We start from the raw sequence: 27,383 nt of genomic DNA on the forward strand, positions 1-27,383 counted from the left end.
TTTCTAAGCCGCTTCCTCGGCGCTTGTTTGCTGCCCTGGGCTCCTCAGGGAGGCCGGGCCAGATATAAACGGAATGAGTAAATAAGAAAGCAAATAAAGCCTTTTGAGAAGAAGCTACTCAAATCCAACAGCAACAGTCAGCTGAGCCAGGAAACTCCCTCAAGCGCTGGGCGGGCAACCTTGTGCTCCAACACTCAGGCAGGGAGGGGGAAGAAAGCCCTCCCTTCTGGGGGCCACGGGTGAGATCTGGAGGGGCCACACATCCAGCAGATCGACATCTCCACCCACAAATGCCCCACGCAAAGCTGGCACCAAGAGCTGCCAGCTGATTGGAACAGGTGCCCACAAGCAGCCCCAGGGAGGGCACACACCTGGGAGAAAACCTCCTTCTGGGCTGGTGGCACTACCAGTCATAGAATCGGGACCACAGGGGGCATCTAGGCCAACCCCCTGCAATGCAGGAATCTTTTGCCCAACGCAAGGCTTGGACCCACAACCTTGAGATGAAGAACCTCACACTCTACCAACTGTGCTCTCCGTCCGTGCAAAAGAATCCAGGGACAGGAAAAACCTCCTCGGGCGACGAAGACCTTTGCCAAACATGCCCTCAGAGGCTGCCTGGCTAAAGCAAGGCTGGGGGTGGTGGTTTGGAGCATGAGGGAAAGAACCAGGCCACAATCTGCGCCCAGCATTTGGAAAACGCCACCCCCCTCCCCCTATGGACACTTGGGAGTTTGCTCAGCTCTCCTCCGCAGCCTCCCGGCATTGCCTAACCTTTATTTATTATAAATGCTCCTGTCCTCCTCCAAGTAATGCAAAGGTCTGCAGAGTTGCCAGCGCAGGACCCTCCGCCCTGCATCCTCCGCGGGGGAAGAGGCTGCAGGCAAACAGGCCAATAAATTATTACATATCTGCGTGTGCGACAGAGCGGCTTCCCAGGTAGCAGGAGCGCAGAGCTCAAGGTGCTGCAAATTAACCCCCACTTAAATCCAAGCTTAGCAAGTCCATTAGCTATGCAAACACCTCTCAGCCTGGCTCCTACCCAACCCCCACGGTGCCCCCCGCTCGCCCCCTTTCGGCTGCTGGGGGGGGGCACACACCAGGCAGCTCCTATTCTCAGCCTCCCAGAAAGCGGGTCAGCAGGAACGCTGGAGAAGCGCAGATCAGGGGAAAGGACTGCCTGGACAGCTCCGTTGGCTGGAGCCTGGTTCTGATAACACCAAGGTTGCAAGTCCCATCCCCATATTCCTGCATTGCAGGCGGCTGGACTAGGACATGGGTAGGCAAACTAAGGCCCGGGGGCCGGATCAGATCCAATCGCCTTCTAAATCAGGCCTGCAAATGGTCCAGGAATCAGCATGTTTGTACATGAGTAGAATGTGCCCTTTTATTTAAAATACATCTCTGGGTTATTTGCGGGGCATAGGAATTTGTTCACCCCCCCCCCAAAAAAAATAGTCCGGCCCCCCACAAGGTCTGAGGTACAGTTTACCGGCCCCCTGCTGAAAAAGGTTGCTGACCCCTGGACTAGGATGATCCTCACATTCCTTTCAGACTCGACGATTCTCTGAATGCTCCAAGCCAGGCCTAGGCAAACTCGGCCCTCCAGCTGTTTTGGGACTACAACTCCCATCATCCCTAGGTAACAGGACCAAGGGCCAAGGATGATGGGAGTGGCAGTCCCAAAACATCTGGAGGGCCGGGTTTGCCTGTGCCTGCTCCAAGCAGCTGGTTGGGGAGCTCCAGCCCAAAGGTCCCCCCCAGCCCCCCCACTCCCCAGATTGGCCAACGTTTGGGGCAGGAGACACCAGACTGCAGGGGCCAAAGCCCCCCAAGCTAAAAAGCGCCCCCAGTTTTGAGCACATTCCTCTTTTCCCTCTGCAGGACAAAGAGTCCTTAGCCAAGCCCCCCCCCCCGGGAGAGAGGAGGGGCTCCAGACGCCACCGGCTGATTGTGGGGCAGCAAATGAGTGGGGACGCGGAGGCCAGGAGGGCTCCATGGACTTGTTGTCTTATCACTATTGTCCTGACCTGGAGGCCGCGCCGACGCGAGACGCGTTTCGCCACGGAGATGATTCCGATATTTGTGTTAATTGAGTTGTTGGCCATTTGCCACTTTGGGCCTCCCTTGGGATGGAGGAGGGGGGTGGAGGCAATAAATGAAATGTCACAATTAAAGGAGGCTTTGCCTTGGAAGTAAACCGTACCCCACCCCCCAGCAGCAGCCTCCTTCTGCTCCCCCTAAGCACAGCAGCTGGTGCTGCACCCAAAGGTCTCTCCCCAAGGGCCCCCAGGCTCCCAGAAGGGAGGGGGCAGCACTGGGCACCTCTGAAGGTGCCATCAAGGGATGGAGGGGGGGGGCTGGCTAGAGAAGGAGGCCAGTGCAAGGGGGGGCTGCATTTCTCCTTGCCTTCTTCTCTCCCACCCTACAGAAGACAGGTCGGAAGTCCTGAGCTGGCCAAGAAGACCCCACAAGCCAATCCCAGACCAGCCAAACCAAAGGCCATGTGCGTGTGTCTGCTTGTGTGTGCGTGAAACTCAACCGGCGGGAGGAGCAGGCAAGGAGGCTGCACAGGATCTGTCCTCAAGACCCAGGCTGCATGGCGGGGGGCTGGACTAGATCAGGGGTTGGCAACCTAAGGTCCATAGGCCACAAGCGGCCCATGGGGGTTGTTTATCCAGCCCATGAGCCACCCCCAAACTGAGCCACCCGCTTGGCAAGTCCCCACACGCTGCGCTAAACCGGAGCGCTGCAGCGTGGGGACTCGCTTCTGCAGCGCCGGAAATCGCATCTGCGCAGACGCCGGAAATCGTGGGCATGCGTGGAATCTGGCCCCCGGAGGGGTCTCCGCTGGAGTGAACCAGCCCAGTGAGGTAAGCCTTGCTGACCCCTGGACAAGATCCGTTCCAACTCCACGGTTCTGTTCTAGGATTCTCAAACCTCCCCTCCCATGACATGACTGCCTGCCTGTGCCTCTCCCTCCTGAGCCCTCAGGGCCAAGGATGCTCTCCCCCAGGGTTCCTGAAGCCCCCCACCCCAAGGGGAGCAGCCATGCCCCCCCCCAACCAGAGCATGAAAGTCAAAGCAAGGCTTTCCCTGCTGCTCTGTTCCTTGCTGGCCAGCAGCCTAGGAAGTCCTGACATCTCTAACCTAAATTAGCAGCCTAGACTGCAGCTTGCCTCCCAACCTCCCCTAGCGGCATGTGGGGTGGGAGGGAGGAAAGCAGGAGCCCCACAGCCGCCCTCTGCAAAGCCAGGGTGGGGAGGGGTGCACAGAGGCTGCTGTGGAAGAGACCTTGAGGCTGCCTCCTGGATGCCCCATGGGGAGGGGGGGCTGCAGAGGCCTTTGTTGTGGAGAGGCTTGGCTCTGCAGATACGGAGCCCGTGCCCCATTTGCTTCAAGGCAGACACTTAATGTGCAGCTCCAACGAACAAACGAACCCGAGGAGGAGAAAAATAATTAGCATTACTGCAGAGAAGGCTCCTTTCATCCCTCCTGGCCCCTTCCAGACCTCTGCAAGTAGGCAGGCAGAAAGGCAGGGAGGGCCTTCATTTCGAGAGGCTCTGGCTTCCCAAAGTATTGGGGGGGGGGGGCAATGGCAGCAGCAGCCAAGGAGGCCAGCAGCCCTGCAGCATGCCCTCTCTGGGGTGCCCGCCGGTGCTTTCTGAAACTGGATCCAGGTCAGCTGGGCAGAAGACGCTGCCAAGCCAGAGCCAAGCTTTCTAGCAACCATCTAAGAAACCTCCCCTAGCGCATTCAAGCGATGTGGATCCCCAGTGGGGTCAGGGGGAAAATCTTGCACCTCAGAAACGGCAGCTCAGGGAGTGGGAGGGTGCATTCGGCAAGGGGGGGCTCTCCCCTCCTCCTCCTCTACCATCAGGACAGGCTGGGGGGGGAGGGGCCTGGGGGATAGAAGCGCTTCTATTATTTAGCTGGTGCCAGAATAATTTACAGCCGGACATCAGAGCTTGCGCTGAAGAAAGCCAGCCATAAATACACCGCGGATCTGAGTTATGTCGTCGCAAGGCAACCCGGCTTCGCCCCTGGAAGCGTCTCCTGGGCTCGCGAGTCAGAGAGCCCAAGGCTTAAATCTCAGCAAACAGCACATATCTCATCCCCCCAAATACAGGAGATGTTGCAGCAGGACATACTTAAGAACCAACTAAATTCCCCCTTCCCTGGAGGCAGCAGCACAGATCTGGCTTTTGCCCTGAGGAGCAGAAAGGGCTCCTTTCCCCCAAAGCCAGCGCCTGACTCAGAAGAAGCAGCAGCAGCCTCCACCCCCCAGGCAGACTCTGGGGAAGAAGCAGAGCGCCAGAGAACCTGGCCAGGCCACCCTGCGCCTCACCTAGCCCAGCCACCCCAGCAGGTTTCCAACATTGCGTTATATCACCCAGCTAAACATCACAATATATTGATATATCTCAATGTCTGAAATAAGGATGGAGCTATGGAGCACCGGCTGGCTTCACGGTTTCCCCCACTTGGTGATTTTTGCATAGCACACACACAAACACAATTTGCAGTATGTTGCCAGGTCAAAAAATTATGAAACTGATATCACGATATGGACTTCAAACCAGTTTCGGAGGATGTATCGCCCAGCCCCTAACACACATCATGATTCTCAATATATTGCTAGCTAAAGAATTATGAAAGTGATATCACAATACTGATATACTGCCCAGCCCTAGCGAAACAAAATAAAAAAATTCCTTCCAGTAGCACCTTAGAGACCAGCTAAGTTTGTTCTTGGTATGAGCCTTTGTGTGCATGCACACTTCTACAGATACCTGAAGAAAAAATGTGCATGCACACGTATCTGCAGAAGTGCGCATGCACACGGAAGCTCATACCAAGAACAAACTTAGCTGGTCTCTAAGGTGCTCCTGGAAGGAATTTTTTTATTTTGTTTCAACTACAGCAGACCAACACAGCTCCCTACCCTGTAACTAGCCATCCCTATAGAGACATCCCTATAGAATCACAGAATTGTAGAGCTGGAAGGGACCCCCAGGGATCCTCTAGTCCACCCCTTGCAATGCAGGAATCTCAACTAAAGTATCCCTGGCAGATGGCCGTCCAGCCTCTGCTGAAAAACTTCCAGGGAAGGAGAGTCCATCACCTTCCACCCCACAGGCAGACAGTTCTTCCTGCCAGTACATTTCTCCTAAGGTTTGGTTGGAATCTCCTTTCGAGTCCTCTTAATCCATTGGTTGGGGTTCTCCCCTCTGGAGCAGCAGGAGACAAGCCTGCTCCACCTTCGATAGGAAGGCCCTAGGAGTATTGGAAGGGGGCTGTGCGGCCGCCTGTTCTGCTCGGCATCCCCAGGCTCCGTCTGGGCCAGGCCTGCAGGAGTCAGCAGCACCATGGACAGCTCCGCGCTGAGCCCAGGCTGTTGCTTCAGCACCAGCTGCCCTTGAAGAGCTCGCTCTGCCTTGGGGAGAGAAGCCGCCTCTCGGAAAGGGGTCTGGCTTGCTTGGAGGGAGCTGGGGGGAGACTGGGGCTGACCTGGACCCCTGGAAGCCAGAGGAGGGCCACACTATCAGGGGATGGAGCGACTCCCCTTTGAGGAAAGGTGGCAATCCAAGGGAGACGGGAATGCACAAGGGATGGCAAAGGACCGCCTTGCCTGGCACTTCCAGGGTCCCTCCTCCTCATCCTCCTCGGTTTTGGCTCTCGTCTTTATCTCCCAAGAGTCCTGCCGAGTGAGCTTGCAAAGGCCAATTAACGGGTCGCTGCCTGAAAGGCTGGCGAAGGGCAATAAAGAGTCAGGTCCAGGGACGCCAGAGCCTTTCCGGAGGCTTCTCAAAAGCCAGCCTTTTGTAGCCCCGAGAACACGGCAAAATTCAATGATCTGCGCCAGGAGAGACATAATAGAAACGTTTAAGTGCCCGATACAGATTGCCCTTAAACATGTCCCTGTCAGCCGCCATTAAATGCTGCGCGGCCGGCCGGTAAAAATGGTATTTCATATTGGGGGGCAGCACACGGCGAGGCGGCTTTCTGGGAAGCCGTTCAAGAACCTGGACATGTGCTTGGAGGTTTTGCAAATAAACATTAAAAATCAATATAACAGCAAGGAGGCTAACTAAACTCAGCCGCGATCCAACGCTGGGCTATTATGTCACGCTGCCTATAAGCTGCTTTCGGCACCAAAAGTTGCTACGGCAACTTTTACCCAGAAGGGGAGGGGAAGGGCGGCACTCCCTCTTCCTCTCCCTCCCCCCAAAAGCCATTCCAACAGCACCAACTCTCCCCCAAGCGGCTAGCCCTCAGCGAGGAATCAAGAAAGAAAAGGCTGCGGCAGCTGGTGCCCTGACCTGGCCAAGGAGCGCCAACTCGATGGTGAAGTTGGCGAGTGCGTGCACACACACACGCCACATTTATTAGTATTATTATTATGCCGCCCATCTGACTGGGTTGCCCCAGCCACTCTGGGCAGCTCCCAACCAAAATACAGTAAAAGCACTATACGACATCACACACTACAAAATTCCCTGAAGGGGGCTGGCATGATGGGCCCAAAGCAAGGAGGGCAGGGGCCCCAGCTCTGAGCAAGGCGCCTGGAAGCTTAGCTGGCTGGAGAAGCCCTCTGCCCAGGAGGATGCCAGCCACAGAGGGAGGCAGCCATGCTCCTGAATGCCAGTTAATGGGAACCGCAGGACGGGAGAGCTGCTCTTGGGCTCAGATCCTGCTTGCAGCAGGCTCTTCTTAAGTTCTTAAGCAGGGCTAGAAACTCAGGTATATAAGCGAATCGCCAAACGGCACCTTGAACTTAGGTTTCGGTTGTCGTCTTAACGGAATGTCTAGCCACCTTTTTTGCAATTGAAATTATCTTCATCATCCATTTCATTTCTTTTCTAAAGGTAAAGGGTAAAGGGACCCCTGACCATTAGGTCCAGTCGTGACCGACTCTGGGGTTGCGGCGCTCATCTCGCTTTACTGGCCGAGGGAGCCGGCGTACAGCTTCCGGGTCATGTGGCCAGCATGACTGAGCTGCTTCTGCACAGAAATGCCGTTTACCTTCCCGCCGGAGTGGTACCTATTTATCTACTTGCACTTTGACGTGCTTTTGAACTGCTAGGTTGGCAGGAGCTGGGACTGAACAACGGGAGCTCACCCCGTGGCGGGGATTTGAACCACCGACCTTCTGATCGGCAAGTCCTAGGCTCTGTGGTTTAACCCACAGCGCCACCCGCTTCCCTATTTCATTTGTAGACTGCTTTATGTTTTAAAGAAAAAGCTCAACGCAGTTTACAACACATTAAAACATCAGACAAATTCAAGCTTCCAGGAAAACCTTTCAGAACCTGTGAGCCGGTGGGGTGGGGTGGGGAGAGTGTCGGACCTGGGAGATCAGGGTTCAAATCCCCCTCAGTCGTGACGCTCACAGGGTGACCTTGGAGTCAGTCGCGGCCTCTGAACCTTCCTCACAGGGTCGTTGTGAGGATTAAGCAAGGAGCGAGTGAACCATGGACACCTTGGAGAAAAGGCTGGGAGACAGATGCAACAAATAAGCTCTTCCACTTCCCTGCTCAAGAAAGCCACAGGCGCCAGCCAGGGGGAGATGTCAGGCGCCAACCTGGTACCTAGAGATCTGTGTGTGGGAGCAACTGGAGCTGTGCCAGTCGCAAAACGTGCCTGGGGATTTCAAGCACTGCTCTCAAGGTGCTGAAGAGTGCGAGTGGGCACGGGGGCGAGTGGGCATGGGGGTGTCAGAAGCTGCCTTGGTACAAAGACCTGCCAAGCAGCGGAGGGGGGAGGCAGACCCCCCCCCAAAGCCCCCTTAGGCCGCAGGCAGCCGTGACCTGCACAGTGTGCCAGTTCACCTCCATAAGTGATGACACGGCATGAAAAGGTGGGGAAATCTGGTTGAGTGCCTGAATATAAGAGGATCTTCAAAGTCACTCTCAGGGACGGGCGACAGGCTCTTTCATCCCTTTTTAAGCACATGCGGCTCACATGCCTTCGTGTGTTCTCACCCCTCTGCAGACAAGCTCCCAGCCCACAGCACCGGCTGGGAAAAGACGGCCGTGGCTGGGAAATTCAGGGTGCTCCTTTGAAGACTAGGTGGCCTGGAGGAAGCTGGGGGGGGGGGGGCAACTCTAGAACAGCAAAGTAGGCAACTGTCCTCCCTGAAATGCAGCCGCCGATTGCTTTGTCAACACAATTAGACTGCTATTCTCACAGCCCATTCATAATCCGCATTATCTCCTAAGTAGCGCTGTGTTGCGTTGCACTTTTCCTGAATGCCCCTTTAAATTTATACACACACACCCAGGCACATAATTATGCACCCATTCCAATTATACATGTAATCAAGGAGAACAATAATTCAGTTAATCCATACATCATATTACAAAAAAAGGACAGAGCCTAATTATACAATCAGCTCCAGTCAATTATTTTTCCATACGGAGATAATATTGTGCCGCAACTGTGAACCCACAAACCAACTTATTACTTTCAACACTGGCTATGCTTCCTAAGCCCCCCCCCCCCCCGAGGAAGGGGGTCAGGGCAAGAAGCAGATTGAACCCAGATTAGACTGCAAAATGCACAGCTGCCCTGCGGCCACAGAGGCATTTTGCAGCTGCTGACGGGTCTCCTGGGATGCCTCCCCACATTCAAGGACAGCCCCCGCCCCCAAAAAAGGATTGAAAATAGGCTCCAGGACAGAGTCTGCCTTGCCCCAGCGGGACACAGTGGGGCAAGAAGGGGGAGATCACAAATACCCCCCCCCCACTTGCCCACCCAGCCTTCTGAGGTTCAAGGAGCTGGGTATGTTTAGCCTGGAAAACAGGAGCCTGGGAGGAGATATGAGAACCCTCTTCAAATATCTCAAGAGCAGTCACATGGAAGAGGGGACAAGCTTGTTTTCTCCTGCTCTGGAGGGCAGGACTCGAACCCATGGTTTCAAGTCATAAGTTCCTGACTAAATATCGGGAAGAACTTTCTGGCAGTAAGAGCTGTTGGGCAGCGGAACGGTCTCCCTTGGAAGGTGGTCAACTGCCCTTCCTTGGAGGTTTTCAAGCGGAGCTTGGATGGTCATCTGTCATGGATGCTTCAGCTGAGATTCCTGCATTGCAGGGGGTTGGACTGGATGACCCTGGTGCCCCTTTCCAACTCTACGATCCCATGATTCTATGGACACAAACGAGAAGGGAGACAGTGTCCTGGGTTTGGGGAGGCTGAGGAGCACAGACACTGCAGAGCAGCCCAGAGAAAAAGAGGCATCTCCTAAGGGCTCTTCGTTCTCCCATATGGAAAGGGGTTCTTGGCTACCTCTTTGTCTACCTGAGAATATCCAGGCTTCCAGAGGCAAGGAAGGCACTGACCATTTCCTGAGAGTGGAAAGGCGGGACCCAGGCTTGCAAAGGAACTCCCAGCTGGGGAGAGCAGAGGACCCCAGAGACCTGCCTGGCTTGGGTGCGGGGAGAGACTGGAGTGGGCCAGAGAGGTTGGAGACCCCCGCAGCACAAAGCAGGAAGAAAAGACCCCCAAAGCTCCTTGTTCCCTTTTTATCCCTCTTTTTCTGAGTGCTGCACCTCTCTTCTTCATCTTTAATCAAACCGATAAAAGGATGAAAAGCTCCATCCATGGAGAAGGTGACTTCTACCCACCTAGACAGCCTACGGAAAGAGGGCGAGCTGGGGGAGATTTTGTGTTTGATACTTAAGTGGAAGGAATCGCTTCCCCGCCAGCCAGTCCCCTCCAAGGGGTCCTGTGCCCGAGGCATTAAGGGGGGGGGGTAGAAGAGGCTACACCAAGGAGGGGAAGCGGATCTCGCCTGAAGGCCTTGCAAATGTGCCCCAAAAGCAATAAAGTAGGACCCCCCCCCCAATCTTCTCTCCTTTTGGAAACCAGCAATTAATGCCAACAAAGTTGATCATCTGATATTGGGACCCTCCCCTTATAATCAGAAAGTATTGCTATTTTTGTGCTGCAAGCCACATGATCTGGGGGTGAAAGAAAATTCCAGCGACTGAGGAAAGCTGGCTGATGAGGCCAGGATGCGTGCGCTGTGCTTCTCCGACAGGAAAAGATGCTTCTCAGCCCCCCCAGGGCCTCCTCCCCAGCTTGGCTGCCCACCCAGTCCTAAGCCCTGCTGGGCAAAGGCTAGAAAGCTCCCGCTCATCTCCTGAGCAGCCAGGCTGCAGGTGAGATTTTGCAGGAAGTGAGCTTCCATCAAATCTTGGAAAATTGAGACATCTCAAGTTCACTGGCCAGCAAGGAAGAAGAAGTCAGTGATGGGGAACATGTTCTACTTGTAGAAAACATCTGCCACCGCCGAAGCATCCCAGTTTGAAGAACAAACATGTCTGTGGACTGGTGCAGAACATGGGCACTTATGAACCCATGGCTTCAAGTTCCAAGAAAGGAGATTCCGACTAAACATCCGGAGGCACTTTCTCACAGGAAGAGCTGTGGGGCAGTGGAGGGTCCTCCCTCGGGAGGTGGCCGACTCTCCTTCCTTGGAGGTTTTTTAGCAGAGGTTGGAGGGCCACCGGCCAGGGATGCTTCAGCAGAGATTCCTGCATTGCGGGGGGTTGGGCTAGATGACCCCCAGGGGTCCCTTCCAACCCTACCGTTCTCTGGTTCTCTGAGTCCTGTACAAGGCGTGTCCCGGAGAGGGGCCGGCTACCAGTCCGGCCGCTCTGCCCCTCCCCGGCTGCCCTTTGAGGCCTTTCCAGGGAGGAGGAGGTGAACTGCATCTGTTCCCTCTGAAGCGCTCTCTCGCTCTCGCGCTCTCTCTCTCTCTCTCTCTGGCTCCATTTGCTGACAGATGCTCTTCCAGCAATCCTTTTGTCTCATCGCTGTCATCTGAGCTACTTGGCACTGCTGGTCAGAAGCTGCCGCCTCCTCCTGACCAGGATTGCTGGACCCACATGCTGGGACCCCGTGGGGCTCAGAGAAAGTCCCGCTGCTGCTCTGCCCTCCTGTTTTATGCCCCCCGGGCTGCTCAGACCCACGGACAGCAGCAGGGAAGGGGGCACAAGCTGGGATTGAGGACTGTTGGGGGGGGGAAGTCCCCAGTCCCCTTTCCTCCTATTTCCTGGCTCCTGGGCTCAGTTTGGAAACTGGCGCCTGGGAACACTTTTCCTGCCCCACAGAGAGAGAGGCTCCAAGAGGGCCAACCCTCTCCCCCCCCCCCCCCCAGGATTTCTCAAGAAGGAACAGCCACAGAGCCAGACCCTGGGGGGCTAGAACTGAATGACTCCCATACTGGTGGGTCAGCGCAGGTTCCCATTGGCAAAATGGGCCACTGCTCAAAAAACAAGGCTGTGGGGCACAGGAGAACGTGGCCTGCCAAAGCTCTCTCACCCCCCCCCCGCACCCCACCCCCAGGGGGCTGGCCTATTCTATTTCTGCCTTTGTTGTCGTCCCCCCCACTGCCACCCACCTTGGATGAAATCCCCAGGCACCTACAGAGGTGGCATCTCAGGCTGTCAAGGCTGGCACGCAGGTGGGCAATTCCCCCCCCCCTTCACACATGAGCTAATTACAAAGCCCATTAGCTGTTAAGTAATTAACATAACAAATCAACTCAAAGTGACATAGGAGGCTAGGCTGCTTGAGATTAAGAGGTAGAATTAAGGGAGTCACTTCCTGTGGCAGAATAAAAAACGTGGGAAGTGGAGGAAACTTTCGCAGGGTGACAGAGCGGATCTGGCTGTACTTGGGGGGCTTCTCCTTCCCACCAGAAACGGGAGACAAAGAAGGCCAGGCAGCCCCACAGAGAGGAACCTCCAAGCCTCTTCTTTTGGGGGTGGCGGTCATGGGCCTCAACTCCCCTGCAGGAAGCAGCCAGGCCCCAGGAAGCAGCCATGGGGGGCTCCTGGCATCTTGGCAAACGGGCCAGCGATGCCAACGTGGTGAATGTTTTTTCTCTCTCCAATCAATCAAAAGTTTATTGTATTAACCAAAGGCCATAACGATTTCAACCATTACAATTTGCCACACGGCAAATCGTGACATACAGCGTGCAGCAATTACATAAAGAAAGGGAGTCAGAATTCATAAATATCATCTGTTTGTGCATACTTAGCTTAACTTCCATTAGACCTCCGGCACAACTTGTTGCAATACTGTCTAGCTCTTTCTTTCTTTCAAATCATTTTTATTGATTTTCCAATAAAAAGCGTCCAATTAAATATCCAATCATAATGCTTCATTGAAAAATAAAAAACTAAAATAAAAAAGATCAAATTGCAGTGGTGCCCCGCAAGACGAATGCCTCGCAAGATGGAAAACCCGCTAGACGAAAGGGTTTTCCGTTTTGGAGGTGCTTCGCAGGACGAATTTGCTATGGGCTTGCTTCGCAAGACGAAAATGTCTTGCCATTCCTGGGGGTTTTTTTTCGCTCCCCACCCCCTTTTTCTAAGGCACTAAGCTGCTAATAGCCTTTTAGCAGCTAATCCGCTAATCCCTTAAGCCTTTAATAGCCGCTAATAGCCGCTAAACCGCTAATAGCGCTAATCCGCTAATGGGGTTGCTTCGCAAGATGAAAAAACCGCTAGACAAAGAGACTCGCGGAACGGATTCTTTTCGTCTTGCGAGGCACCACTGTATAGTCAAAATTGTATTTATTAATTTCTTGGGGCTCCCCATGGTCTGGATCTCTGGAGCAGATGTCCGCATCTTGATCCTGCTTCTCCTTGTCCAGCATGGTGAATGTTGAACATTAGCACCTAGGAAGAGCCCGTGGCCCTAAGACCAGGCCAGGGGCCCATCTAGTCCCGCCTTCTGTTCTCACAGCAGCCAAACAGAAGCCCATCATGGGGAGCCAGGAAGCACATGAGCAACCAGGAAGCAGGATCGGAGCACAAGAGCAACTCTCCTGTGGCTTCTAGCCAATGGCACCCAGAAATGTGGCTGCCAATGTGGCGAGCAGCCATGGGCAGCCCTCTCCCTCCATGGCTCCACCTTTAAAGTCGCCTCAGTTGGTGACCATCTCTGCCTCCCCCAGGCTGACTCCGCCCTGCATGGAGAAGTCAGTTCCTTTAGTGTTCAAAACTCCCTGGGCGCCTTTTGCTACTGGCGCGGGTCCAACCCTGACTCCGTGGAGAGTTCTGGGCGCCAGGTTGGCGACTGGCACCTCCACTGAGACAACTGACTCATGCGCATGAATCCTGGCCCCTTAGTCCTCCACCTCCCCATCAAGGAAAGGGAGGGCTGAGTACAGGCGCACCTTGGAAGTCGAACGGAATCCATTCCAGAACTTTCAAAACGTACGGCTTCCGATTGGCTGCAAGAGCATCCTGCAGCCAATCGGAAGCTGCGCCGGAAGTTTGGCTTCCAAAAATCATCCCAAAACAGGGGCAATTACCATATTTTTCACTCTATAAGACACACTTTTCCCCCCTCCAAAAATTAAGGGGGAATGTGTATGCATCTTATGGAGCGAATGCAGGCTCCATGGCTTCAGCGAAAGGAAGCCGAAGCCTCCGAAGCGCAGTGGGAGCACTCCCGCTGCGCTCCGGAGGCTTCGCGTTGCTTTTGCTGAAGCCAGGAGAGCATGTCTTGCTCTCCTGGCTTTGCTTCGCTGGAGAGGCGCTGTGCAGCTTTCCCTCTGCACAGCGCCCCTTCAGCGAAGAAGGAGGAGAAATGGAAGGGGCTCCATTTCTCCTGCCGCTTCGCTGAAGGGGCGCTGCGCAGAGAGGGATAGATTTTTTTTCCTTGTTCTCCCCCTCCAAAACAGGGTGCATCCTCTAGAGCAAAAAATACGGTACTTCTGCTTTTCAACCGTTCAGGAGCCGAAACGTTTGAGTTTGCAGGCTTTCGGCTTCCAAGGTTCCACTGTGCAGAGATCTCTGACGGCACAGCAGCCTTTCCACGCGCCACGCAAACGGATCTCACAGGCCACAGTTTAAAAACCTCTGCCTTAGTCTGTTTCCCTTTCCATTTCCTGTGTCTCTCCTTCCTGCATCCCAGGACAAATGAACGGTTGCAAGCGACAGTCAAGCAATGTCATTGAGATCACAGAACTGTGGTGCTGGAAGGGACCCCGTGAGCCATCTAGTCCAACCCTCTGGTAAGCAGACATTCCATTGTGGCAACTGCAACCCGGGTTTAAGGTGCCATTTGGCGCGTAGCTAATTTATCCGAGTTTCTCTGTCCTGAATCCGGCTTCATCTGTCGCCACGAAATGCCTTCACTGTGTCCAAGAAGTGCTCATCCCCTGGGAGGTGGGACAGGACACCCCTCCCCAAATGAAAATCTCTGCCTGGGAGGCAGCAGGTCCTCCCTCCCTTCCAAGGCACAGCCCCCTCCTCCCTCCCCTCCCTCTCCTTGCTCCAGGCATCCTTGGGAGGATTGAGGTTGCTTTTGACACCTCTGGCCCCCCGGGACTCATCCTTCCTCCCGGCGCAGCCTGTGCCATCAGCCTTTTCCAGGTTACTGGAGATGCCATCTGTCCTCGGCTCCTTTCAGATCGCTTCCCCACCCGTCACATTCCTGCCCCCCTCAGCTCCGCTGCCTCAGCCATTAACCGCTAATGGGCAACCTCGTCAAATGTTCCCTCGAAAACCCAAACGCACCACATCTCCCCAGCGCCTGCCTGATCTCTCCTGGCACCCATCTCCTCCTCCGAGGGCTCCAGGCACTTAGCTGAGCCTGGCAGAGGCCTCTCCTCCTCCTCAGCTGGAATCCAAGCTGGCTCCCCTGCCGGCAATCTGCACCCCCCCCCCCAATCATAGCCTTCAGCTGCTCAGCTCCCTTGCAAGACACCCATCTTCACACATCAGCGAAGCTCCATCAAGGTCCCTCTGCCAGCCGCAGCCACAAATTCCCTCCTCCTCCTCCTCCTCTGATTTCCCAAGCCCTTGCCAGGCCTCCCACAACAGGACTCGTTGGCTCAGCAGCCCCTTGCCAGGGCCTGTCTGTCCAGAGAATCGCAGAATTGGGACCCCAAGAGTCATCTAGTCCAACCCCTTGCAAGGCAAGAATCGCACAGTGCACAGGAGAGCCGTGTCTCCACCCCCCACTGCCCACCACCAGCTCACCATCAGGACTCCCCACCACCAGGAGGGGTCCTGCAAGGGTCCCGAGGGTGAAGGAGAGGGGGCCTCAGCCGTCCCTGCTCATCTTCCAGGGGGTGGACGCAGCAGCAGGATGAACAGGATTCCTCCATCGCCTCGCCGAGAATTTCATTTCCCCGAAGGTGGGAGAACCAACAAGGGGATCATTGATCTTGGACCTGGTCCTCACCAACAGGGAGGAACTGACCGACGAAGTGGAAGGACCAGAAAACCGGGGAGGAAGTGATCGTGTCTTCCTGAGTTTCAGGATACAGAGGCAAGGGAAAGCTGAGTGTAGTCAGACACACACTCTGGACTTGTAAGAAGGCCAGTTTCGAAAAGCTGAAGGAGCTCCTGGGTGAGATCCCAGGGTCAGAAATACTCAAAGAGAAGGGAGTCCAAGGAGGATGGGAGATTCTAAAAGGAGAATATTGAGGGACCAAATGCAGACAGTACCAACAAGAAAGAAAAGTGGGAGGCATCTAAGGAAACCGGTGGGGCTGCATAAGGAGCTTGCAGATGAGCTGAGAGTTAAGAAGGGCATGCGTAAGAAATGGAAGAAAGAGGAAATCACTAAGGAGGAGGAGACACAAGTAGCCAACAGTTGCAGGGGGAAAGTCAGGCTGGCAAGAGAGGTTAAAAAGAATAAAAGAGGTTCATTTGGCTATTTCCTAAGTTAGTGGAAGAACAAGCAAGTGGAAGGTCCTCTGCGTGGGAAAGACGGAGAAATGCTATTGGGTGACGGAGAGAAGGCGGAACTGCTCAACCCCTACTTTGCCTCTGTCTTCACCCAAAAGGAAAGCGATGCCCAGCCTGGTGATAACAGAATAAATTGTGCAAGGAGGGAGCTGCAGCCCAAGATAGGAAAAGGGGTGGTAAGTGAACACCTGGGTACTTTAAATGAATTCAAATCTCCAGGGCCTGGTGAGCTGCATCCAAGGAGCTTGTAGATGCAATTTCAGAGCCTTTGTCTTTGACCAGGACAGACTGGAGAACTGGACGCAAGCTAACAAAATGAATTTCCATAGGGACAAATGACAGGTTCTTTGCTTAGGCTGGAAGAACCAGATGCACAAATATAGGGTGGGGGGTGCCTGGCTTACCAGCAGTACATGTGAGAAGGATCTAGGGGTCTTGGTGGACCACAAGCTCAATATGAGTCAACAGTGTGATGCAGCAGCAAAAAAAGCTAACGCTATTCTAGGCTGCATCAACAGAAGTCTAATGTTCAAATCATGGGAATGGTGCCACTCTCTTCTGCCTTGGTCAGACCACACGTGGAGTCCTGTGTCCAGTTCTGGGTACCACAATTGAAGGAGGATGCTGACAAGTTGGAAGGTGGGCAAAGGAGGGCGACCACAATGATCAAGGGCCTGGAAACGAAGCCTCATGTGACGCGCTGCAGGCAGCTGGGGATGCTTAGCCTGGATAAGAGGAGACTGAGAGGAGATCTGATAGCTATGCTTGTTTTCTCCTGCTCTGGAGGGGAAGACACAAACCAATGGCTTCAAGTCACAAGAAAGGAGATTCCAACTGCACATTCGGAAAAACTTTCTGACAGTACGTAAGAGCTGTTCAGCAGTGGAACAGACTCCCATGAGAGGTGGTTTCCAATCAGAGGTCGGCTGGCCATCTCTCATGGATGCTTTAGCTGAGATTCCTGCATTGCGGGGGGTTGGACTGGATGACCCTCAGGGTCCCTTCCAACTCTGCCATTCTATGATTTGAAGAGCAGCCCCACGATGGCCCCACAGAACTGGAGGCTACTGGCCGCCACAGCCTCTCAACATAGAAGCGACCAGTTTGCTCAGTTCCCACCCAACTAGGAGTGCTGGGATCGTGAGACTCCAGCGCTAGGCAGGATGACATGTGGCAGACACACGCACTCAGCTCCCTCCCGACTCTGAAAAGCTTCCTTCTGAACCCCGACAAGACCCCAAGAAGTGCGAAGAGCCGTCTCTGCAGAGCTCCCTTCAGAAGCTGGAAGATGCCTTACAGGGGGAAATAATTACTATTCACAGATTAGGCATCTGAATGTAAGAGGATCATTTTGCTGGCGAGTGATGCTGCTCTAAAATGGATTTCTTGATTTAGTGCAGCCTGTTAAGTAAGATTAGAGAGTTGAGGAGCTGGGCTGCTTTGATTGCCATCCCAAGAAGGCAACCGGACGGCAGGCCCCATCCCCGTCATCTGCCAGAGATGGGGAACCAGACCCCCCCCCCAAAGAGACAGAGCCTGCCACATCAACACACACGCTTCCCGGGGAATTTTGCCGACTTTTCTTTCTTGCCAGGATTGGTAAAAGTTCTGATCTTCGTTACCCTCCTAATTGCTAGCTTCCTTTCATGCTTTAAATAGTTTCATTCATTCCTCCTGGAGATTCTCTGCTCCTGTGAAAGACTCTCATGTCAGGCTTCCTCTGTTCCTCAACTAGAAAGGCTGCGGATTCTGAGAGCACCTTTGTGTTCAACCTTAGGGGGGGCAAAACCCTCCACGTGTCAGAGTCAGACATCTGAACGCACCCGCATGCATGTCAAGCAGGGCTTTCAGCAACCGACCTCAGCCAGTCTCCCTGATCCTAGAGTGATGACGTCTCCCCAGACTGCTGGCAAACAGCTTCAGTGCCCACCTGAAGCAGGGTGCCCAGAATCAGGGAGGTGGGAGGGATCTTGAAAGCAATCTATTCCCACCCCCACCCCAGGCAGCCAATGCAATGCAAGCCCCGCCCCCGGCAGATGGCCGACCAGCCTCTGCTTCAATGCCTCTCCAACTCCTCGCAAGAGTCCATCAACGAGGTCTCCAAAAATTTCTACACGTCACTTGGGAAGACAGGCAAACTAATACCAGTGTAGTGGAAGAAGCAAAGATCACCAGAGTTGAAGCAATGATTCTTTAACATCAACTTCGCTGGACTGGTCATGTTGTGCGGATGCCTGATGATCGTCTTCCAAAGCAACTCCTCTATTCCAAACTTAAAAATGGAAAGTGTAATGCTGGTGGCCAACAAAAGAGGTTTAATGATTGTCTCAAGGCAAATCTAAAAATATGTAGTGTAAACACCAACAATTGGGAAACACTGGCCTTCGAGCGCTCCAGTTGGAGAACAGCCTTGACCAAAGGTGTCCTGGGCTTTGAAGACACTCGAACTCAGGACGCAAGGGAGAAACGTGCTAAGAGGAAGGCACACTTGGCAAATCCACACCAGGATCAACTCCCGCCCGGAAACCAATGTCCCCACTGTGGAAGGACATGTGGGTCCAGAACTGGCCCCCCATAGTCACTTACCGACTTACTGCTAAAACCATGTTTATGGAAGACAATCTTGCTCAGCTACAAGGGATCGCCAGAGGAGGAGAAGCCTCAATGCCTCCCAGCCAAGGAGAGGGACAGCGCCCTGTTCCGCCATCCCATGGCTTATTGGGAAACAACCGGCAGCCAAAGGAAACCCCTCTTCCCGCACCGCCCCCCCCGCTCTGCCTGGGCAACACAGGGCAAGCCCAAAGCCCTTCAAATATTTCCAGAGCACAATCCATTCTCCCCTCCACCTTCTCTCCTCCAAGGTAAACATGAAGCGCTCTGAATTATCCGGCTCAATTGGAAGTGACCGGCATGCAACGTCTGCCAACAAAATGCAGCTGTAGCCAGAAGCTAAATGTTTCGGACCGGTCTGGCACCAAGCTCCTGCCCTGGCTCAGCGGCAGGGGACCTGCCTGACTTGCAGGAGATCTCCCAGTCAAAGCCCAGCCGCCCCTGAGCTACGGAGGCTGAGAAAGGGGCCTCCGCCTGAGATCCCAAAGAGCCGCGGAGAGTTCTCAGCAATAGGCGAATGGCCCGATTCAGCCAAAGGCAGGATCCGACCTCTCTGCAGAGGGCTGGGCAGTGCAAGGGAGAGGCAGTCAGGGGACGTGGTGGGTGGCCAGTCTCACCCCGGTCTCATCCAACTGGGGCTCCCGTGGGGCAGGCCTTCAAGCCAAGTTACACAAATTATCCGGCTCCTTCTAAACTGACATAATTACCTGTAACGATTAAAGTATAGATTGCCCTGTAGGCATCTTAAGAGGGGATGAAGCAGGCCAGACGGGATCTATAGCGATCAATGAGGACAGATGCGAAACAGCAAACCGCAAGCTCCCCGGAGGGGCTGTCCGGGGAGCCAGTTATTAGCAGTGCAACCTGGAAGGAGGCAGAGGACTCAGACGGGCAGCCGCCGCCAGCCTCACCCCTCCCTCTCCACAACAGCAGAAGCACAGGCACACAGCCCACTCCTCAGGGGCAAGGGGTCACTCCCCACCAGCAAAAGGACGGGGGGAAGGGGCAAAGGGGGAGGACCCCAGAACGAGGAAAGGCTGACCCAGACATCAGCCAGCCTCTCTCCGCAGGGGCCGGCAGAGGCAAGCCAAGATGGCCTCCGGTGGAAGGCACCAGGTGCGCAGAGCCTGTCGGGTGCTGTGGGGGACTCAGACAGCCCCCACCCACCTGGGGAGGGAGCCACAGGCCTCAAGGCCTCAGCAGAACGCAGCCAGGAGCAGAAAAGCCTGGAGCGCTGGAGGGCCCAGGGAAGACTTTGCCGAAGGAACGGCTTTCCACAGGGAGGTTATGCAAATCATTTTTGCATGCATTTGCATCCTTTGTCCTAGTTACCTGAAGTTCCTCGCCAAGTGGAAATTGGGGCACTTAGAGCTTTCATCAGGTGTGGCCAAACCGGACGGCAGCCAGTCAGATGTTTCTGTCATGTGGCCGGCAATTAAGAAAGGGAACAGGAGAGTCCGGAGCGAAAAGCTCTTGGTTTAGGCAAGAGAGGCCTGAGAAGCCAGAGCGCAGCGGGCAGGAAAGGCAGGCAGGGAGCTCACCTGGCCCTGGGATGGGCCTGCCCTCCCCGGGGCAAGGCACAGAGGAGGCTGGGGGAAATCCCAGAAGCTTCTGGCTGGCACTCACCATCTTCCTCGCATACCTGCCTGTCCCAAAGGCACCTAAGCTCTCCTAAATCTTCCCAACCAGTGCTAACCCAGGAGAAACAACCCTGGTGGGAAGTCTCCTCCCCTACAGACCCCAACCCATCGCTGCGTTCTTCAGGACAAGGGACCCTGCAGGCTCTATCCTACCCAGGAGGCCCACTCCTCACAACGCAGAAATCAGCGGTGGGCCCTGCCCTGCGGAACTCCCTCCCACTGTATGCCGGTGGCAGGGGCCTTTGCTATGGTCTTTTCCAACAGCCTTCCCAAATCTTTATCCCGGCTGGCATCCACTGTGGACTCGAACCGGCTCTGCATAGGTGATCCTGTTGTTTTGAGCCGTTTCTGTATTCAAATATATAAAAGGATGTCACATAGAGGAGGGAGAAAGGTTGTTTTCTGCTGCTCCAGAGAAGCCGACCCAGAGCAATGGATCCAAACTACAAGAAAGAAGATTCCAACATTAGGAAGAACTTCCTGACAGTAAGAGCTGTTCGACAGTGGAATTTGCTGCCAAGGAGTGTGGTGGAGTCTTCTTCTTTGGAGGTCTTTAAGCAGAGGCTTGACAACCATATGTCAGGAGTGCTCTGATGGTGTTTCCTGCTTGGCAGGGGGTTGGACTCGATGGCCCTTGTGGTCTCTTCCAACTCTATGATTCTATGATTCTATGAATTATATATGTTGACACACCGTCAATTGCTTCAGGGTGCCTTGTGGGAAGAGAGTCACAAATGAAATCAAGGCAGCCACCGGGGCAGTTTCCCCCTTCCCCTTGCTCCTGCTATTTAAAGGGGTGGCCTGCCTGGCCGGGGCACACAGGATGAAGGCAGACACTGCAAGGGGGACAGGAAGAGGAAGAGGAAGAGGAAGAAGAAGAAGAAGAAGAAGAAGAAGGTGACCCTTGCGCATCCCAGATGCAAAGCTCTGTCTGTCAAAACAGGCTGGAAGGCAAGGAGAAGAAATAGAAGATTTATCTGAGGAAAAAATGGGGGGGCCCTAAAATTTTGAGGTGACAAGGCACTTCACAAGCCAGCTAGAAAGAAGGGCTCCCAAACTCAGCCAGAAGGCCCCTTCCTGCAGGGCTTGGCCAAAGTCTCTGCCTGGGCCTGACCTCCTCCAGGGACCCGGAAGATGGATGGTGGCTCCACCTCCAGCACCCTGACAGGAGGGTGGAATAAAAGACGATGTCCAGAAATCTCCCAGCCCAGGGCCAGGTGCAGGAAGCCTCCCTTGCTTGTCCTTGGATAGGAGGAAGGAGGCGGAGAGGCACGGGTAACCTCTGGAACTCTCTGCCACAGGAGGCAGCGATGGCCACCAACCCAGGTGGCTTGAAAAGAGGACGAGGCAAATGCAAAGGCAGCAGCGCTTCTGAATCCCCATTGCTGGAAGCCACAGGAGCGGCTCTGGAGCTCAAATTCAGCTTCCGGGTTTCCCACAATGGGCATCTGGCTGGCCACTGTGAGAACAGGAGGCTGGACTAGATGGGCCACTGGGCCTGATCCGACAGGCTCCTTTGCATTCTTATGAGGAGAAGCAGGACCCCCAGGAGCCGACTGTGTGGGCTCCCTGCCATCCGGGGGAGGGGAAGCACCCAAAGCTCCTTTGCAGGGCTGTGCAAAGGCCAAGCCCCCCTGCAAGGGCTGCCCCAGAGCAGAGGGTGGTCCTGGGGACCCCATTCAGCAGCCTCTCCTGCCCTGCTTTACAAGGGGGCTCTTAAAACACCAGGATCCAGTCACGCCCCCCCCCCCCGACTGCAATGAGACCCCTGAGTATCCTGCAAAGCTCTGCACCACTTTGGGCCCAATTCTGCCCCGATCATTGCAAGGGAGGCAGCTGGACATATTCCAGGTGGCATCACTGGCACAGGTGAGATTTCATTTTATGACTCTGCCCCCCCCCCCAGGGTTTAGGCCCCCACCAGAAAGGGCAAGTGGAATCCTCCAGAGTCTTGGGGGACTCAGGGCTGTGGGAGAAGCACCCACATTTGGAACCTAGGAAAGAAAGGTGACTGAAGGGGGAAGCGAGGAGAGAAAATTACAATTTTATACGTGGGGTGGAGAAAGGAGATGTAGATCATTTTCTCTCTCCCGCGCGCCTAATTCTGCGCTGAACTGAGAGGCGTCCAGTGAAATCAATCAGCAGGAAATTTGGATCGGGCAAAAGGAAATCCTTCTTCACGGAACACGTAATTGATTTACGGCCTCAGCGAAACATGAGGAATGTGAGGGGCCTGACACAAAATGAGGCACAGTGGCGCTCTGCGGCCATGGCCAGCCGGCCGGCACTCTGGCTTCTCCAGAAGACTCCATTCCGCCCCTACTCTGGCCTTCCATGGCTCCCGCCACCCGCTCCATTCAACCGGTCACCATTTTCTGGTCGCCAGACACACCCAGGCCCTCCCAGCCCAGCACCACCAAGGGCTTTCTCCTACGAGCTTCATGCGCAACACCTGCAAACTTTGGGGATTCCTCTAAGAACCACCCTGCAGGATGAGGCCACTGGCCCACCTGGTCCAGCATCTCCCAGGGGCCAACCAAAGGGAAACCCACAAGAGCAACTCTCCCTTCCAGAGGTTTCCAGGAACTGGGATTCAGAAGCACGGCCATTGTGGGCAGAAGCCACCAAATCTGTCTCACAGGTATGCGGATGAGGCCATGTTGGCTGCAGGAGGACCAGCAGCTGGAGAACGGAGGTGGTTGGTAGGAAACAGCAGGGATGGAAAGCCTGTATCCCTGAAGGAGCGTTTCCACCTCCATTGTTCAGCCCGGAAACTGAGGTCCAGCTCCGAGGGCCTTCTGGCGGTTCCCTCACTGCGAGAAGCGAAGTTACAGGGAACCAGGCAGAGGGCCTTCTCGGTGGTGGCACCTGCCCTGTGGAACGTCCTCCCATCAGATGTCAAAGCAATAAACAACTACTTGACTTTTAGAAGACATCTGAAGGCAGCCCTGTTTAGGGAAGTTTTTAATGTTTGACCTTTGATTGTGCTTTTAATATTTGGTTGGGAGCTGCCCAGAGTGGCTGGGGAAACCCAGTGGCATCTCAAGGGGGTGCGGTCCAGCCCAGGTGTCATGCCTGGAGTGTGTGTGACAAATCCCCCCCCCCCCCCCGGCAGATTGGCGTGGTGGTCTCACACCCCCAGAAGGCGAATTATCGTGATTGGCGCAACCGTTGCTGTGAAAGTACACCCAGGGTGCAAGTGCCGCCTGAGCAAACACCTTCCCTTAAAAAAGCTCCACAACTTTGGGCAACGTTCCCAAAAATTTCCATTGGGGGGGGGGGTTGACAACAATTTTTCGCACCCGGGTACCACCTGACCTTGCTACGCCTCTGGGGAAGCTCAGAAAGGCGGGCAGGGTATAAATAATACATAAATAATATTATACTTAAATAATTATGACAGTTATACCTCGGGTTAAAGTTGCTTCAGGTTGAGCGTTTTCGGGTTGCGCTCTGTGGTGACCTGGAAGTAACGGAACATGTTACTTCCGGGTTTCACCGCTCGCGCAGACGCTCAAAATGACATCACGCGCATGCAAATCGTGACCCGCGCATGCGCAGACGCGGGTTGCGTTCGATTCAGGATGCAAACGGGGCTCCAGAATGGATCCAGATGTACCACTGTATTATTATTATTATTATTATTATTATGGCTCACCAGGTGTCGCTTGGCAAGGTCACCCATCCTCGCCCTCCCTGACCTTTGGGGCCACATCCTGGCTGGAGACGAGGGGAGCTGGAGCCCAGAAGATCTGGAGAACCACCAGCATCCCCGCCCCCCCCCCCACGCCTGGTCTATAGGATAGCTGCACAGAGATAGTTCAGGGGAAGTGTGCCTTCAGGTATCTCAATCACCTGGACTCCATGGTCCCCTGTCTCCCCTCGGCCGGGCTCTCCTTGGCAGGGGCTGAGCCAGTTGCTGCAGGGCTTATGCAGGGAAGCCAAAGAATGATTTTGTTGCTTTTCCACGCTTTCAATCCCAAGGCAGCCTCGTTCTCTCTCTCTTTCTCGAGAGATCTCCCCAGCCTCCTCCTCCGTGTTTGGGGAGGATCATCTCCTTTCCAGCCACGGTCACCGCGGCGTCCGGCAAACTAATAGATTTCTTCAGACACAGAGACTTATTAGAAGCTCATTAGCAAAGTCCAATTAAAAGGAGAAAACCGGCTGCTTGAGCCGAGCCAAAAAAAGAACTTCCATCTTAATCACTTTCATTATCAAAACAGGCTCCCTGCTGGAGCCCAGTAATTGCAAGCCAACCATTTTAACAAGATTTGCTTGTTATCGGGCTGTATTGACGATGCGGATACAAGGCGGCTCTGCTCTCGGGGGGCCCTCCCCAAAATAAGGAGGGGGCGGGCCAGGGGGGTGGAGACCCACACACATGCCCACCCCCGGGAGGCCTCGGGCCCCCAGCCCTCCCAGCCGTGATAAAAACATGAGCGCCGGCTGGATCAGGCCAAAGGAGGCCCATCTAGGCCAGCTTCTTCCCCCAGGGGCCAACCAGGGGCCCCAACGGGAAGCTCCCAGGCAGGGCCTGAGCACAGGAGCTACGCTCGCCCCTCCTGCCGTTTCCAGGTACCCACAAGCATTGCTTTCTCCGGCTTCGGAGACACAGCAGAGCCCTCCTGGCTGAGAGTCCTGGAGGAGCCGCTCCCTGCCTTGCAGGCCTTTCTCCCACCTGGCCTGGGAGGGCAGAGCCTGGACTGACTCCAGCTGCAAAAGCTGAGGCTGCAGAACAGACTCCCAGGCTGTGATGTAGTTTGGAGGGGGGGAGGGGTTGTTGCTGTTCTGGATCGAAATTTTTTGAATCTGTATTTTAGATCTAATGATTTTGGAGAAAATTGTTAATTAATTAATAATACAGTGGTACCTCTGGTTGCGAACGGGATCCGTTCCGGAGGCCCGTTCACAACATGAAAAGAGCACAACCCGCAGTGGCACATCTGCACACGCATGGGTTGCGATTCGCCACTTCTGCGCATGCGCGTAACATGGTTTTGCGCTTCTGCGCATGCGCGAGCGGCAAAACCCGGAAGTAACCCTTTCCGGTACTTCCAGGTCACCTCAGAATGTAACCTGAAAACATAACATGAAGCAGACGTAACATGAGGTATGACTGTAATAATAATAATTATAACTTTATACCCCACACATCTGGCTGGGTTTCCCCAGCTACTCTGGGAGGCTCCCAACAGAATATTAAAATCACGATATTCAATTTGGCTGTGTACACCTTGATGCTTTGTTTGCTGTTTACAACTACTTTGGCTATATTTGCCGTTATGCAGTTTTTTAACATGTCACAAGCCACCTTGAGCGCGGTTTTAACTTTGGAAATAAATTGGTTGGTTATCCCCTCCTTTTAATCTAATCTCCTTTTAAAGCCATCTAGATTGACGGGTGTCCCTGCCTCCTGTGGCAGTGAGTTCCACAAGCACATGGGAAGAGCATCTGCTGGGTCAGGCCATTTCCTCCCTCCCCCCCCCCAGCCCAGCCTCCTGTTCTCACAGGGGTCAAGCAGATGCCCCAAAGGGCATTTCAGGCTTCCATTTGAACTTCTGCATCTCCTGTTCTCCAGCCAATCAGCTCTCTGCACCACTCGACCAATCCTAATCCAGCTATGGCAAAGAGGTCCCTTCAGAGGGCTTGAAATGCAGCCGTCCTCCTCCATCTCTCGCTACGCTACGTGAACCTGCATGGAGAGATGCTGCTTCTCTTTATTCTGACAGAATTTGCAGAATTAGATGGTCTATCAGAAAAAAATAAAGAATAAATCAAAACAGGAATTTGTTTCAAAATGGGAGGTTCTCAAAGAATATTTGAAATATAAATATAGTAGTTTAAACTCGGTTGCAGCATTCGAGGAACTTCAGAAATAGTTGCAAGGCAGACATAAGAATTAAGATATGTTAAGAAAAAGTTTAATAAGGATAAAAGTGTGTACTGGCGATGTCATATAAAATCAAAATATGGAATAGACGGGAGGTTGGTCTTTAGTGTTAAGACCAATTTATGTCTTATTGTTTGTTGAGAAAATTCAGTATCTATTGTTATTTTGGTGTGCAATTTGGTATTTGTGTTTTCTCTTTTTTCTTTTCTTGCTGTATCAAATTAAAAGGGAGAGAGAAAGAGAGAGAGGCTGCTTCTTGTTGCCCTTCTCCATTCACCATTACAGAGTTTGCATCTATTCCACTTTTGCTCCAGGGAGCTCACGGCGGCACCAGGGATTTCCTTTTCCCCACGCTATCCACTCCACAACCCTCTGAGGTAGGCTGGGAGACAACGACCGGCCCAAGGCCACAAAGCGGGGATTGCAACCCTGATCTCCCAGGTACACCTCATGTCTCGAAGGCAGAGGTGGAACTGCATGGTCTGGGGGAGGGGGTAACCTTCCCCCAGAGGCCTGGAAATTTGCGGGGTCCCTTGTCAGCAGTCCTGAAGTCTAAGACACTGCCCGGACACTGAGGTCCAGCACCGAGGGCCTTCTGGCAGTTCCCTCACTGCGAGAAGCCAAGTTACAGGGAACCAGGCAGAGGGCCTTCTCGGTGGTGGCACCCGCCATCAGATGTCAAGGAAATAAACAACTACCAGACTTTTAGAAGACATCTGAAGGCAGCCCTGTTTAGGGAAGCTTTTAATGTTTAATAGGTTATTGTATTTTAGTGTTTTGTTGGAAGCCGCCCAGAGTGGCTGGGGAAACCAAGCCAGATGGGCGGGGTATAAATAAATTATTATTAATTATTATTATTATTATTATTATTATTATTATTATTATTATTATTATTAGATTCAGGCTGCAACCCTGCACACACTTCTCAGGTAGCAATCCCCATGGAATCCCTCTCTCCTTTTTGTGCAAAATCTCAACCCCAAAAATGAGTTTTAGATCATCACCCAAATCTACGCCGCCAACACGGGCTTCCATGCACCCAAAATTTCCCAGACATTCCGGATGCACGCCAACAATCCCGACACGTGGCAACACTGGAGGTGTTGACAGCAGCAGGGACCCCACCTGAACCAAGGAAAGACACTTCTCTCTGGCTGTTAAGAAAACTGCCGTGTTTAAGAGTCGGCTGTTTCTTTGCAAAGGCGGAGAAGGCGAACGAACAGAGCAGCCTAGTTGGTGGGTGAGAGACTTTCCTCCCAGCAGAGAAGCCACTGAGATGACAGCAGCAGCAGAAGGAGCAGGGTCCCCTCCTGAACCCAAGGCCAGAGTTAGAATGACGCAATGGTGGGGTTGTAAGGGACCCCAGGGGTCATCTAGACCAACCCCGGCAACGCAAGAATCGCAGCTAGGTATCCGGGCAGCTCTGGTGCTTGACTGGCTGCAGAGAGGAGGAGGAGGATGGGCAGAAAACCAGACCAGCTTGTCCACCCACCCACCCCACCCCCCAAAAGGTATCCAAGT

General features: G+C 53.9%; 2 protein-coding genes across 3 annotated transcripts in view; both read right to left on the bottom strand.

Moving 5' to 3' along the window:
- LOC310659082 (uncharacterized protein) overlaps positions 1-27,383 on the bottom strand; it is a 332,609-nt gene that overhangs the window by 174,254 nt on the left and 130,972 nt on the right. The window contains exon 6 of one of the 2 annotated variants that reach the window (XR_014502635.1): positions 16,705-16,723. The exons of the other annotated variant lie outside the window; for it this stretch is intronic. The gene's annotated coding sequence lies outside the window, so the exon portion shown is untranslated. Of the gene's footprint in view, positions 1-16,704; positions 16,724-27,383 lie in introns of those variants that run through there. 2 annotated transcript variants of the gene reach the window in all.
- Positions 1-27,383, bottom strand: part of SND1 (staphylococcal nuclease and tudor domain containing 1) — a 223,322-nt gene that overhangs the window by 141,124 nt on the left and 54,815 nt on the right. The window lies entirely within an intron of this gene.

The sequence above is a fragment of the Podarcis tiliguerta genome, assembly GCF_965153285.1.
Source record: "Podarcis tiliguerta genome assembly, chromosome: 10".
Classification (NCBI taxonomy): domain Eukaryota; kingdom Metazoa; phylum Chordata; class Lepidosauria; order Squamata; family Lacertidae; genus Podarcis; species Podarcis tiliguerta.